The sequence below is a fragment of the Trachypithecus francoisi genome, unplaced genomic scaffold (assembly GCF_009764315.1).
Source record: "Trachypithecus francoisi isolate TF-2019V2 unplaced genomic scaffold, Tfra_2.0 Lachesis_group4, whole genome shotgun sequence".
Classification (NCBI taxonomy): domain Eukaryota; kingdom Metazoa; phylum Chordata; class Mammalia; order Primates; family Cercopithecidae; genus Trachypithecus; species Trachypithecus francoisi.
This window is the reverse complement of record NW_022681469.1, coordinates 46,776,355-46,792,833: the sequence shown is the minus strand read 5'-3', so window position 1 is coordinate 46,792,833 and position 16,479 is coordinate 46,776,355.

Below are 16,479 nucleotides of genomic sequence, written 5' to 3'. Positions count from 1 at the left end.
GGAAAAGCTGAAATTTTTTCTCTAAGATTAGGGGCAAGTCAGGATACCCACTCTTGCTACTTCTATTCAATATAGCACTGAAAGTCCTAGCAATTGCAAGAGGCAAGAAAAAGAAATAAAAGGCAACCAAATCAAATAGGGAAAAGTTAAACTGCCTCTGATTGCAGATGATATGATCTTATCTATATAAAACCCTAATGACTCCACCAAAAAAAACTACAGAAATAAGAAATTTAGTAAAGCTACAGGGTACAAAGTCAATAAAAATCAGTTGCATGTCTACACAGTATCTGAAAAAAAAGCAAAAACAAATTATGTCATTTACAATAACATCAAAAACAACAAAATCCTTATGAATAAATGTAACCAAGGAGTGAAAGATCTGTATATTGAAAACTATGTGATATTGATGATAGAAATTGAAGAAGACACCAATAAATGGAAAAATATCCCATGTTTTGGAAGAACCCCTATCAAAATTCCAATGCCACTTTTCACAGAAATAGAAAAAAAATCCTAAAACTCATATGAAACTACAAAAAACCCCAAATAGCCAAAACAATCTTGAGAAAGAAGAGCAAAGTTGGAGGCATCAGACATTATGATTTTAAGGTTTTTACAAAGCTATAGTAATAAAAATGGTATGGTACTGGCATAAAATGAGAAACGCTGACCAATGGAACAGAATAGAGAGACCAGAAATGAACCCATGCCTATACGTAGTCAACTAATATTTTACAAGGGTGTCAAGAACATACAATGCAGAAAGAATAATCTCTTCAATAAATGATGTTGGGAAAACTGGATATCTATATGCAAAAAGAAATGAACTTGACCTCTGTCTTATATCACACAAAAAAATTAACTTGAAATGAATTAAAGACTTAAATATCAAACCCAAACCAAAAACTTCTAGAAGAAAACTTGAGAAAATATTCTCTGTCCTTGGTCTTAGCAATGAGTTGTTTGGATATGACACCAAAAGCACAGACCACAAGAGAAAAAATAAACGAGTAGATCTGCATCAAACCAAACAGCTTCTGTTTGATAAAGGAAACAATCAACTAAATGAAAAGGTACCCTAGGGAATGGGAGAAAATATTTGCAAACCATATATCTGATAAAGGGCTAATATCTAAAATACAAAAGGAACTCATACAATATAATAGCAAACACAAACAATCTGATTTTAAAATGGGAAAAAGACCTGAAGATATACAAATGAGGTCAATAGGTATATGAAAAGGTGCTCAGCATTACTAATGATCAGGGAAATGCAAATCAAACCACAATGAGATATTGTCTCAGACCTGTTAGAGTGACCATTATAAAAAATACAAGGGATAACAGATGTTTATGAGGATGTGGTGAAATGGGAACCCTTGTACCCTGTTGGTGGGAATGTAAATTAGTGCAGCCATCATAAAAAACAGTATGAAGTTTCCTCAAAAAATTAAAAATAAACCTATCATTCATTTGATCCAGCAATCCCATCTCTGGATATATATCTGAAGGAAATATAATTAGTATCTGGAAGAGATATCCACATCCCTATGTTCACTATAGCATTATCCACAGTAGCCAAGACATGGAATCAACCTAAGTATCCACTGATGAATGAATGGACAAAGAAAATTTGTATACACACACATGCAAGCGCACACACACACACACACACACCACTTACAAAGGAAAACTCTTCAACCTTTGTTCCTTCCAAAAAAGCGAAATTCTGTCATTTACAACAATATGGATGGACCTGGAAGATACGCTAAGTGAAATAAGCCAGACATATTACAGAATTTGGCCCATAGTCACTTTGCATTTGCCTAGTGTATAACCGAGAACAGGCAGAACACATTTCCTGTTAATTTGCTTATAGCTATTTGAGAGAGTTAATTTCAGCAGAGAAAACAATCTCTTTATAGATTATGAAAATGGATTCTCAGGGTGTTGTCAAGTCTTAGCATAGTTTTCCCAGAGACCTCATCTCCATTAAAAAGAAAAAATAATAGGCATGGTAGCACATGCCTGTAGTCCTACCTACTCAGAAGGCTGAGATGGGAGGATAATGTGAGCCCAAGAGTTCGAGGTTGTAGAGAGCTTTGATTACACCACTGCACTCCAATCTGGGCCACAGAGAAGAAAAGAGGTTACTTGGCTCATGGTTCTGAAGGCTGTACAAGAAGCATGGTGCCAGCATCTGTTTCTGGTGAGGGCTTCAGGCTACTTCCACTTATGACATAAGGGAGAGAGGAGCCAGCATGTTTGGGGATCACACGGCAAGAGGAAGCAAGAAGCGTGGAGTGGTGCCAGGTTCTTTTTAACAACCATCTCTTGCATGAACTAATAGAATGAAAACTCATTCCTTATGATGAGGAAGGCACTGAGTCATTCCTGAGGGATTTGCCCCGAGTGACCCAAACACCTTCCAAAAGGGATTCACTTCCAACATTGGGGATCAAATTTCAACATAAGGTTTGTGAGACAAACATGAAAACTATAGCCAATATATTCTGCAGAATTTGGTGATTATTGATAATGGAGATGGAAGTTCAGAGAACTCTTTACATTTATTCCCCTGCAGATTGGAGGAACAGACTGCTGATTGTCTTTTAAAAGCAAAATGTTTTTGAAATTTTGCCTGAAATGCAAATGAAAATTTTGCATAAAATTTTGGGCTTCAGAAGAGAGAGAGAAAAAAACATAAATATTTGGCAACCTAAGTGTCTAATATTGTGTGGTTAGAAATCTTTTAATGCCTCCTTAGTATGCACTTAAAATGAAAGATTCATACCAACTATTCTAATGCAATACTCTCATTGAATTTAACAACTGTCTTTTCTGCTTTTTAGCTACTATTTTATTTTCACCTTGCTCTTTAAAAATGAATGTTGTATGTGCAAAGTACGATGCATATATACTAAGATGTAAGCATAAATGGTATAATCTAGAGTTGTTAAAATGTGTTTTACCTAGTTGTTCCAAGGAAGAAGTTAACACTAATATTTATTAAACCAGGAAAAATTGCTATGCTTACTTTAAGCTAATATTTTTCAAGATTGTTTTCCTAATGTCAAGATTTTTGCAATAGAAAATTAAAATTCTGCATTGTTGTTTTTAAAACAAGCACTTTTCCATTATAATCCATTTTCCATTCAAACAGGCTGCTAATTCCACTACTGTGAAGAGTGCTACTTTGAACATATGCATCCATGTGTCTTTATGACAGAATGGTTTATATTCCTTTGGATATATACCCAGTAATGGGATTGCTGGGTTGAATGGTGGCCTCCACAATGGTTGAACTAATTTACACTCCCATCAACAGTGTGTAAGCATTCCCTTTTCTTTTTTTTTTTTTTTGAGACGGAGTCTCGCTCTGTCGCCCGGGCTGGAGTGCAGTGGCCGGATCTCAGCTCACTGCAAGCTCCGCCTCCCGGGTTTACGCCATTCTCCTGCCTCAGCCTCCGCAGTAGCTGGGACTACAGGCACCCGCCACCTCGCCCGGCTAGATTTTTGTATTTTTTTTTTTAGTAGAGACGGGGTTTCACCGTGTTAGCCAGGATGGTCTCGATCTCCTGACCTCGTGATCCGCCCGTCTCGGCCTCCCAAAGTGCTGGGATTACAGGCTTGAGCCACCGCGCCCGGCCACATTCCCTTTTCTCCACAACCTCGCCAGCATCTGTTATCTTTTGACTTTTTAATAGTAGCCATTCTCACTGGTCTAAGATGGGAACTCATTGTGGTTTTAGTTTGCATTTCTCTAATGCTCAGTGATGCTGAGATTTTTTTCTTTCTTTTTTTTTTTTTAATTATACTTTAAGTTCTGAGGTACATGTACAGAACATGCAGGTTTGTTACATAGATATACACATGCCATGGGGTTTTGCTGCACCCATCAACCCATCATCTACATTAGGTATTTCTCCTAATGCCTAATGCCTCCACTAGCCTCTCACCCCCTGACAGGCCCTGGTGTGTGATGTTCCCCTCCCTGTGTCCATGTGTTCTCATTGTTCAACTCCTACTTTTGAGTGAGAACATGCAGTGTTTGGTTTTCTGTTCTTGTGGTAGTTTGCTAAGAATGATCGTTTCCAGCTTCATCCATGTCCCTGCAAAGGACATGAACTCATCCTTTTTCATGGCTGCATAGTATTACATGGTATATATGTGCCACATTTTCTTTATCCAGTTTCCATATTTCTATCATTGATGGGCATTTGGGTTGGTTCCAAGTCTTTGCTATTGTGAACAGTGCTGCAATAAACATACGTGTGCATGTGTATTTATAGCAGCATGATTTATAATCCTTTGGGTGTATACCCAGTAGTGGGATGGCTGGGTCATGTGGTACATCTAGTTCTAGATCCTTGAGGAATCGCCACACTGTCTTCTACCATGGTCGAACTAATTTGCTGTCCCACCAGCAGTGTAAAAGCGTGCCAATTTCTCCATATCCTCTCTAGCATCTGTTGTTTCTTGACTTTTTAATGATCACCATTCTAACTGCTGTGAGGTGGTATCTCGATGTGGTTTTGATTTGCATTTCTCTAATGACCAGCGTTGATGAGCTGTTTTCCATATGTTTGTTGGCTGCATAAATGTCTTCTTTTGAGAAGTGTCTGTTCATATCCTTTGCCCACTTTTTGATGGGGTTTTTTTTTCTTGTAAATTTGTTTAAGTTCTTTGTAGATTATGGATATTAGCCCTTTGTCACCAGATAGATTGCAAAATTTTCTCCCATTCTATAGGTTGCCTGTTCACTCTGATGATAGTTTCTTTTGCTGTGGAGAAGCTCTTTAATATAATTAGATCCCATTTGTCAATTTTGGCTTTTGTTGCCATTGCTTTTGGTGTTTTAGTCATGAAGTCTTTGCCCATGCCTATATCCTGAATGGTATTTCCTAGGTTTTCTTCCAGTGTTTTTATGGTCTTAGGTCTTATGTTTAAGTCTTTAATTCATCTTGAGTTAGTTTTTGTATAAGGTGTAAGGAAGGGATCCAGCTTCAGCTTTCTGCATATGGCTAGCCAGTTTTGCCAACCATTTATTAAATTTAATTATTTATTAAATAGGGAATCATTTCCCTATTGCTTGTTTTTGTCAGGTTTATCAAAGATCAGATAATTGTTGATGTGTGGCATTATTTCTGAACCTGCTGTTCTGGTCCATTGGTCTATATATCTGTTTTGGTACCAGTGCCATGCTATTTTGGTTACTGTAGCCTTGTAGCATAATTTGAAGTCAGGGAGCATGATGCCTCCAGCTTTGTTCTTTTTGCTTAGGATTGTCTTGGCTATGCAAGCTTTTTTATAGTTCCATATGAACTCTAAAGTAGTATTTTCCAATTCTGTGAAGAAAGTCAATGGTAACTTGATGGGGATAGCATTGAATCTATAAATTACATTGTGCAATATGGCCATTTTCACGATATTGATTCTTCCTATCCATGAACCTGGAATGTTTTTCCATTTGTTTGTGTCCTCTCTTGTTTTCTTGAACTGTGGTTTGTAGCTCTCCTTGAAGAGGTCCTTCACATTCCTTGTAAATGGTATTCCTGGGTATTTTATTCTCTTTGTAACAATTGTGAATGGGAGTTCACTCATTATTTGGCTCTCTGTTATTGGTGTATAGGAATGTTTGTGATTTTTGCACATTGATTTTGTATCCTGGGACTTTGCTGAAGTTGCTTATCAACTTAGGGAGATTTTGGGCTGAGACAATGGGGTTTTCTAAATAGAAAATCATGTCATCTGCAAACAGAGACAATTTGACTTCCTCTTTTCCTAATTGAATACCCTTTATTTCTTTCTCTTGCCTGATTGCCCTGGCCAGAACTTCCAATACTATGTTAAATAGGAGTGGTGAGAGAGGGCATCCTCGTCTTATGACAGTTTTCTAAGGGAAAGCACCCAGTTTTTGCCCATTCTGTATGATATTGGCTGTGGGTTTGTCATAAATAGCTCTTGTTATTTTGATATGTTCCATCAATACGTAGTTTATTGAGAGTTTTTAGCATGAAAGGTTGTTGAGTTTTGTCGAAGGCCTTCTCTGCATCTATTGAGATAATCATGGTTTTGGTCATTAGTTCAGTTTATGTGATGGATTACGTTTATTGATTTGTGTGTGTTGAAACAGCCTTGCATTTCCAGGATGAAGTGACTTGATGGTGGTGGGTAAGCTTTTTGATCTACTGCTGAATTCAGTTTGCCAGTATTTTATTGAGGATTTTCACATCAATATTCATCAGGGATATTGGACTAAAATTTTCTTTTTTTGTAGTGTCTCTGCTAGGTTTTGATATTAGGATGATGCTGGCCTCATAAAATGAGTTATGGAGGATTCTCTCTTTTTCTATTGTCTGGAATAGTTTCAGAAGGAATATTACCAGCTCCTCTTTGTACGTCTGGTATAATTTGGCTGTGAATCCATCTGGTCCTGGACTTTTTTTAGTTGGTAGGTTATTAATGGCTGCCTCAAGTTTAGAACTTATTTTTGGTCTATTTGGGGATTCGACTTCTTCCTGGTTTAGTCTTGGGAGGGTGTATGTCTCCAGGAACTTATCCATTTCTTCTAGATTTTCTAGCATATTTGCATAGAGGTGTTTATAGTATTCTCTGATGGTAGTTTGTATTTCTGTGGGATGGGTGGTGATATCCCCTTTATCATTTTTATTCCATCTGTTTAATTCTTCTCTCTTTTCTGCTTTATTGGTCTTGCTAGTGGTCTATTTATTTTGTTGATCTTTTCAAAAAACCAGTTCCTGGATCCACTGACTTTTTGAAGGGTTTTTTGTGACTTTATCTCCTTCAGTTCTGCTTGGATCTTATTTCTTGCCTTCTTTTAAATTTGTTTGCTCCTGCTTCTCTAGTTCCTTTAAATGTGATGTTAGGGTGTCGATTTTAGATCTTTCCTGCTTTCTCTTGTCGGCATTTAGTGCTAAAAATTGCCCTCTACACACTGCTTTAAATGTGTCCCAGAAATTCTGGTATGTTGTGTATTTGTTCTCATTGGTTTCAAAGAACATCTTTATTTCTGCTTTCATTTCTTTATGCACCCAGTAGTCATTCAGGAGCAGGTTGTTCAGTTTCCATGTAGTTGCACAGTTTTGAATAAGTTTCTTAATCCTGCATTCTAATTTGATTGCACTGTGGTCTGAGAGACTGTTTGTTATAATTTCTGTTCTTTTACATTTGCTAAGGAGTGTTTTACTTCCAATTATGTGGTCAATTTTAGAGTAAGTGCAATGTGATGCTGAGAAGAATGTATATTTTGTTGATTTGGGGTGGAGAGTTTTGTAGATGTCTATTAGGTTAGCTGAGTTCAATTCCTGGATATTCTTGTTAATTTTCTGTCTCTATGATCTGTCTAATATTGACAGTGGGGTGTTAAAGTCTCCTACTATTATTGTGTGGGAGTCAAGTGTCTTTATAGGTCTCTAGTAACTTGCTTTGTGAATCTGGGTGTTCCTGCATTGGAACATATATATTTAGGATAGTTAGTTCTTCTTGTTGCATTGATCCCTTTACCATTATGCAATGGCCTTCTTTGTCTCTTTTGATCTTTGTTGGTTTAAAATCTCTTTTATCAAGAGACTAGGATTGCAACCCCTGCTTTATTTTGCTTTCCATTTGCTTGATAAATCTTCCTTCATCCCTTTATTTTGAGCCTACGTGTGTCTTTGCACACGAGATGGGTCTCCTGAATACAGCACACTGATGTTTCTTGACTTTTTATCCAGATTTCCCTCTGTGTCCTTTAATTGAGGCATTTAGCTTGTTTACTTTTAAGCTTAGTATTGTTATGTGTGAGTTTGATCCTGTCACTATGATGCTAGCTGGTAATCTTTCCCATTAGTTGATGCAGTTTCTTCATAGCATCAATGGTCTTTACAATTTGTTGTTTTTGCAGCGGCTGGTACTGGTTGTTCCTTTCCCATGTTTAGTGCTTCCTTCAGAAGCTCTTGTAAGGTAGGTCTGGTGGTGACAAAAATCTCTAAGCATTTGTTGTCTGTAAAGGATTTTATTTCTCCTTCACTTATGAAGCTTAGTTTGGCTGGATATGAAATTCTGGGTTGAAAATTCTTTTCTTTAAGAATGTTGAATATTGGCCCCCACTCTCTTCTGGCTTGTAGGGTTTTTGCTGAGAGATCTGCTGTTAGTCTGTTGGGCTTCCCTTTGTGGGTAACCTGACTTTTCTCTCTGGCTGCCCTTAACATTGTTTCCTTCATTTCAACCTTGGTGAATCTGATGATTATGTGTCTTGGGGTTGCTCTTCTCAAGGAGCATCTTTGTGGTGTTCTCTGTATTTCCTGAATTTGAATTTTGGCCTGTCTTGCTAGGTTGGGGAAGTTCTCCTGGATAATATCCTGAAGAGTGTTTTCCAGCTTGTTTCATTCTCCCCATCACTTTCAAGTAAGGGAGGAGACCACCCCTCATATTGTCTTATTTCCAATTTCTGCCTCCAAAGAAAGAAGAAGTAAAAACTGAAAGGCAGAAATGAAATCCACAAGCAGACATCCTGGTGCCACACCCTGGGCCTGGTAGTTAAAGATCGACTCCTGACCTAATCGGTTATGTTATCTGTAGATTACAGACATTATATAGAAAAGCACTGTGAAAATCCCTGTCCTGTTTTGTTCCGATCTAATTACCCGGGCATGCAGCCCCCAGTCACGTACCCCTTGCTTGCTCAATCAATCACGACCCTCTCACCCGCACTGCCTTAGAGTTGTGAGCCCTTAAAAGGGACAGGAATTGCTCAGTCAGTGAGCTCAGCTTTTGCGACGGGAGTCTTGCCGATGCTCCCAGCCAAATAAACTGCTTCCTGCTTTAACTCAGTGTCTGAGGGGTTTTGTCTGTGGCTTGTCCTGCTACACAGGTACACCAATCTAATGTAGTTTGGTCTTTTCATATAGTCCCATATTTCTTGGAGGCTTTGTTCCTTTCTTTGCACTCTTTTTCCTTTAATCTTGTCTCCACTTTATTTCATTGAGTTGATCTTCAATCTCTGTTAGTCTTTCTTCCACTTGATAGATTCAGCTATTGATACTTGTGTATGCTTCACGAAGTTCAGCTCAATGAGGTCATTATGTTCTTCTCTAAACTGGTTATTCTAGTTAGCAATTCATCTAACCTTTTTTCAAGGTTCTTAGCTTCCTTGGATTGGGTTAGAACATTCTCCTTTAGCTCGGAGGAGTTTGTTATTACCCACCTTCTGAAGCCTACTTCTGTCAATTTGTCAAACTCATTCTCCATCCTGTTTTGTTCCCTTGCTGGTGTGGAGTTGTGATCCTTTGGAGGATAAGAGGCGTTCTGGTTTTTTGAATTTTCAGATTTTTGTGCTGGTTTCTCCCCATCTTTGTGGATTTATCTAATTTTGGTCTTTGACATCGGTGACCTTCAGCTGGCATCTCTGAGTGGACATCCTTTTTGTTGATGTTGATGCTATTTCTTTCTGTTTGTTAGTTTACCTTCTAATAGTCAGGCCCCTCTGCTGCAGGTCTGCTGGAGTTTGCTGGAGGTTCACTCCAGACCCTGTTTGCTTGGGTATCACCAGTGGAGACTGCAGAACAGCAAAGATTGCTGGCTGTTCTTTCCACTTGGCTCCCTGGCTTCAGTCCCCTTTCCAGGGGAGTGAACAGTTCTGTTTCGCTGGTGTTCTGGGCACCACTGGGGTAGGAAAAAAAGACTTCTGTGGCTAGCTCAGTGTCTGCCCAAATGGCCATTCTGTTTTGTGCTGTAAACCCAGGGCCCTGGTGGTGTAGGCACAGGAAGGAATCTCCTGGTCTGTGGGTTGTGAAGAACATGGGGGAAGCACTGTATCTGGGCTGAAGTACATGGTACAGTTCTTAATGGCTTCCCTTGGCTGGGAGAGGGAGTTCCCTGACTCCTTGTGCTTCCTGGGTAAGGCGATACCCTGCCCTGCTTCAGCTCACCCTCCTTGGGCTGCACCCACTGTCCAACCAGTCCCAGTGAGATGAACTGGGTACCTCATGCAGAAATCACGCACCTTCTGCATCGATCTCACTGAGAGCTGCAGACCGGAGCTGTTCCTGTTCATCTTGCCAGCAATCCTTGCTGAAACTTTCTTTTGTATGGCTGTTGGCCTCATGTGTGTCTTCTTTTGAAAAGTGTCTGTTCATGTCCTTTGCCCACTTTTTAATGGGGTTGTTTGTTTCTTGTAGATTTGGTTAAGTTTCTTATAGATGCTGGATATTAGACCTTTGTCAAATTTTTGCATAGTTTGCATTCTGTAGGTTGTCTGTTCACTCTGTTGATGGTTTTCTTGCTGTACAGAAGATCATTCATTTAATTAGATCCCATTTGTCAATTTTTGCTTTTGTTGCAATTACTTTTGGTATCTTCATCATGAAGTCTTTGCCAATTCCTGTGTCCTGAATTGTGTTGCCTAGGTTGTCTTCCAGGGTTTTTATAATTTTGTTAACCCACTAATCTTAATCCTATAGCAACAAAAAAGTGTATTTGTTAAGTTTACATTTTTGGTAAATTTCAAAATACATCCAACCTTGAGTTTCACTTTGAGAATACCTTCAGAAATTGTGATTCTGTGAATTTTAAACCTTAATTAGTATTTTAAAATATTTATTTGATGGCTTTATGACCATGGGACTTAACACTCTTCAACAAATTTGTGAGTTAGAGTTGCAATAATCCCTCCCAACTGATTAAGGCAGAGAACCTTAATGTAGAGAGTGGTGTGGAACCTCTCTCTGAAGCTCAGGCTCACAAATATTTCTTTGCCTTCAGCTGAGAGTGCTTTAGACTTGGAATCTGAATCAAACTTAGTGCCAAGTCTTATGAAGTGAAAGGTCACCTATTTAATGGAAAGGTTTTAATTAAATGAGAATAGCTTTTTGTTATATAAAGAGAAAGTAAGCAAGTTCCAAAATGGAAGACTGAATAGTTATTCTAATAAGAAAATCAGACTTAGAAACATAGCAAAGTTATTCATTACTTTCTTGAATCAAAGTTTATTTTGTGCTATTTACCTGTTTTAATTTTTACAATGGAGTATATTTCTTATATTAATTTTTAAATTACAGTATGTATTGCTGGATCATGTCCCTTAGAATGTGAAAAATAGAGTATGAATACTGAAGCTCTATTGCTATTAGAACTGGAGATAAACTGTATGTGCATTGACAATTAAAACTCACCTTTCAATATTTATTATTTTAAAAACAAATTTTCGGGGCGGAGCAAGATGGCCGAATAGGCACAGCTCCAGTCTCCAACTCCCAGCGCGAGTGACACAGAAGACCAATGATTTCTGCATTTTCAACTGAGGTACTGGGGTCATCTCACTAGGGAGTGCCGGACAATCGGTGCTGGTCAGCTGCTGCAGCCCGACCAGCGAGAGCTGAAGCAGGGCAAGGCATCGCCTCACCTGGGAAGCGCAAGGGGGAAGGGAATCCCTTTCCCTAGCTAGGGGAGCTGAGACACACAACACCTGGAAAATCGGGTAACTACAACCCCAATACTGCGCTTTAAACAAATGGGCACACCAGGAGAATATATCCCACACCTGGCCGGGAGGGTCCCACGCCCACGGAGCCTCCCTCATTGCTAGCACAGCAGTCTGCGATCTAACCACAAGGCAGCAGCGAGGCTGGGGGAGGGGCGCCTGCCATTGCTGAGGCTTAAGTAGGTAAACAAAGCCGCTGGAAAGGTCCAACTGGGTGGAGCTCACAGCAGCTCAAGGAAACCTGCCTGTCTCAGTAGACTCCACCTCTGGGGACAGGGCACAGTTAACAACAACAACAACAAAAGCAGCAGAAACCTTTGCAGACGCAAACGACTCTGTCTGACAGCTTTGGAGAGAGCAGTGGATCTCCCAACACGGAGGTTGAGATCTGAGAACGGACAGACTGCCTGCTAAAGTGGGTCCCTGACCCCTGAGTAGCCTAACTGGGAGACATCCCCCACTAGGGGCAGTCTGACACCCCACACCTCACACGGTGGAGTACACCCCTGAGAGGAAGCTTCCAAAGTAAGAATCAGACAGGTACACTCGCTGTTCAGCAATATTCTATCTTCTGCAACCTCTGCTGCTGATACCAGGCAAACAGGGTCTGGAGTGGACCTCAAGCAATCTCCAACAGACCTACAGCTGAGGGTCTGACTGTTAGAAGGAAAACTATCAAACAGGAAGGACACCTATACCAAAACCCATCAGTACGTCACCATCATCAAAGACCAGAGGCAGATAAAACCACAAAGATGGGGAAAAAGCAGGGCAGAAAAGCTGGAAATTCAAAAAATAAGAGCGCATCTCCCCCTGCAAAGGAGCGCAGCCCATCACCAGCAACGGATCAAAGCTGGTCAGAGAATGACTTTGACGAGATGAGAGAAGAAGGCTTCAGTCCATCAAACTTCTCAGAGCTAAAGGAGGAATTACGTACCCAGCGCAAAGAAACTAAAAATCTTGAAAAAAGACTGGAAGAATTGACAGCTAGACTAATTAATGCAGAGAAGGTCATAAACGAAATGACAGAGATGAAAACCATGACACGAGAAATACGTGACAAATGCACAAGCTTCAGTAACTGACTCGATCAACTGGAAGAAAGAGTATCAGCGATTGAGATCAAATGAATGAAATGAAGCGGAGAGAAACCAAAAGAAAAAAAGAAAAAGAAATGAACAAAGCCTGCAAGAAGTATGGGATTATGTTAAAAGACCAAATCTACGTCTGATTGGGGTGCCTGAAAGTGAGGGGGAAAATGGAACCAAGTTGGAAAACACTCTTCAGGATATCATCCAGGAGAACTTCCCCAACCTAGTAGGGCAGGCCAACATTCAAATTCAGGAAATACAGAGAACACACAAAGATACTCCTCGAGAAGAGCAACTCCAAGACACATAATTGCCAGATTCACCAAAGTTGAAATGAAGGAAAAAATCTTAAGGGCAGCCAGAGAGAAAGGTCGGGTACCCACAAAGGGAAGCCCATCAGACTAACAGCAGATCTCTCGGCAGAAACTCTACAAGCCAGAAGAGAGTGGGGCCAATATTCAACATTCTTAAAGAAAAGTATTTTCAACCCAGAATTTCATATCCAGCCAAACTAACTTTCATAAGTGAAGGAGAAATAAAATCCTTTACAGATAAGCAAATGCTTAGAGATTTTGTCACCACCAGGCCTGCCTTACAAGAGACCCTGAAGGAAGCACTAAACATGGAAAGGAACAACCGGTACCAGCCATTGCAAAAACATGCCAAAATGTAAAGACCATCGTGGCTAGGAAGAAACTGCATCAACTAACGAGCAAAATAAGCAGTTAATATCATAATGGCTGGATCAAGTTCACACATAACAATATTAACCTTAAATGTCAATGGACTAAATGCTCCAATTAAAAGACACAGACTGGCAAACTGGATAAAGAGTCAAGACCCATCAGTCTGCTGTATTCAGGAGACCCATCTCACATGCAGAGACATACATAGGCTCAAAATAAAGGGATGGAGGAAGATCTGCCAAGCAAATGGAGAACAAAAAGAAGCAGGGGTTGCAATCCTAGTCTCTGATAAAAGACTTTAAACCATCAAAGATCAAAAGAGACAAAGAAGGCCATTACATAATGGTAAAGGGATCAATTCAACAGGAAGAGCTAACTATCCTAATATATATGCACCCAATACGGGAGCACCCAGATTCATAAAGCAAGTCCTTAGAGACTTACAAAGAGACTTAGACTCCCATACAATAATAATGGGAGACTTCAACACTCCACTGTCAACATTAGACAGATCAACGAGACAGAAAGTTAACAAGGATCCAGGAATTGAACTCATCTCTGCACCAAGCGGACCTAATAGACATCTATAGAACTCTCCACCCCAAATCAACAGAATATACATTCTTCTCAGCACCACGTCACACTGTGCCAAAATTGACCACATAATTGGAAGTAAAGCACTCCTCAGCAAATGTAAAAGAACAGAAATATAACAAACTGTCTCTCAGACCACAGTGCAATCAAACTAGAACTCAGGACTAAGAAACTCAATCAAAACCGCTCAACTACATGGAAACTGAACAACCTGCTCCTGAATGACTACTGGGTACATAACGAAATGAAGGCAGAAATAAAGATGTTCTTTGAAACCAATGAGAACAAAGACACAACATACCAGAATCTCTGGGACACATTTAAAGCAGTGTGTAGAGGGAAATTTATAGCACTAAATACCCACAAGAGAAAGCAGGAGAGATCTAAAATGGACACTCTAACATCACAATTAAAAGAACTAGAGAGGCAAGAGCAAACATTCAAAAGCTAGCAGAAGGCAAGAATAACTAAGATCAGACAGAACTGAAGGAGATAGAGACACAAAAAACCCTCCAAAAAATCAATGAATCCAGGAGTTGGTTTTTGAAAAAATCAACAAAATTGACAGACCGCTAGCAAGACTAATAAAGAAGAAAAGAGAGAGGAATAAAAGAGACGCAATAAAAAATGACAAAGGGGATATCACCACCGACCCCACAGAAATACAAACTACCATCAGAGAATACTATAAACACCTGTACGCAAATAAACTAGAAAATCTTGAAGAAATGGATAATTTCCTGGACACTTACACTCTCCCAAGACTAAACCAGGAAGAAGTTGAATCCCTGAATAGACCAATAGCAGGCTCTGAAATTGAGGCAATAATTAATGCCTACCAACCAAAAAAAGTCCAGGACCAGATGGATTCACAGCTGAATTCTACCAGAGGTACAAGGACGAACTGGTACCATTCCTTCTGAAAACTATTCCAATCAATTGAAAAAGAGGGAATCCTCCCTAACTCATTTTATGAGGCCAATCATCCTGATACCAAAGCCTGGCAGAGACACAATAAAAAAAAAGAATTTAGACCAATATCCCTGATGAACATTGATGCAAAAATCCTCAATAAAATACTGGCAAACCGGATTCAGCAGCACATCAAAAAGCTTATCCACCATGATCAAGTGGGCTTCATCCTGGGATGCAAGGCTGGTTGAACATTCGCAAATCAATAAACGTAATCCAGCGTATAAACAGAACCAAAGACAAGAACCACATGATTATCTCAATAGATGCAGAAAAAGTTTGACAAAATTCAACAGCCCTTCATGCTAAAAACGCTCAATAAATTCGGTATTGAGGGATGTACCTAAATAATAAGAGCTCTTTATGACAAACCCACAGCTAATATCATACTGAATGGGCAAAAAACTGGAAAATTCCCTTTGAAAACTGGCACAAGACAGGGATGCCCTCTCTCACCACTCCTATTCAACATAGTGTTGGAAGTTCTGGCTAGGGCAATCAGGCAAGAGAAAGAAATCAAGGGTATCCAGTTAGGAAAAAAAGAAGTCAAATTGTCCCTGTTTGCAGATGACATGATTGTATATTTAGAAAACCCCATCGTCTCAGCCCAAAATCTCCTAACTGATAAGTACTTCAGCAAAGTCTCAGGATACAAAATTAATGTGCAAAAATCACAAGCATTCTTATACACCAGTAACAGACAAACAGAGAGCCAAATCAGGAATGAACTTCCATTCACAATTGCTTCAAAGAGAATAAAATACCTAGGAATCCAACTTACAAGGGATGTAAAGGACCTCTTCAAGGAGAACTACAAACCACTGCTCAGTGAATCAAAAAGAGGACACAAACAAATGGAAGAACATACCATGCTCATGGATAGGAAGAATCAATAGCGTGAAAATGGCCATACTGCCCAAGGTCATTATAGATTCAATGCCATCCCCATCAAGCTACCAATGACTTTCTTCACAGAATTGGAAAAAACTGCTTTAAAGTTCATATGGAACCAAAAAAGAGCCCGCATTGCCAAGACAATCCTAAGTCAAAAGGACAAAGCTGGAGGCGTCACACTACCTGACTTCAAACTATATACAAGGCTACAGTAACCAAAACAGCATGGTACTGATACCAAAACAGAGATATAGACCAATGGAACAGAACAGAGTCCTCAGAAATAATACCACACATCTACAGCCATCTGATCTTTGACAAACCTGAGAGAAACAAGAAATGGGGAAAGGATTCCCTATTTATAAATGGTGCTGGGAAAATTGGCTAGCCATAAGTAGAAAGCTGAAACTGGATCCCTTTCCTTACTCCTTATACAAGATTAATTCAAGATGGATTAGAGACTTAAATGTTAGACCTAATACCATAAAAACCCTAGAAGAAAACTAGGTAATACCATTCAGGACATAGGCATGGGCAAGGACTTCATGTCTAAAACACCAAAAGCAACAGCAGCAAAAGCCAAAATTGACAAATGGATCTAATTAAACTAAAGAGCTTTGCACAGCAAAAGAAACTACCATCAGAGTGAACAGGCAACCTACAGAATGGGAGAAAATTTTTGCAGTCTACTCATCCGACAAAGGGCTAATATCCAGAATCTACAAGGAACTCAAACAAATATAGAAGAAAAAAC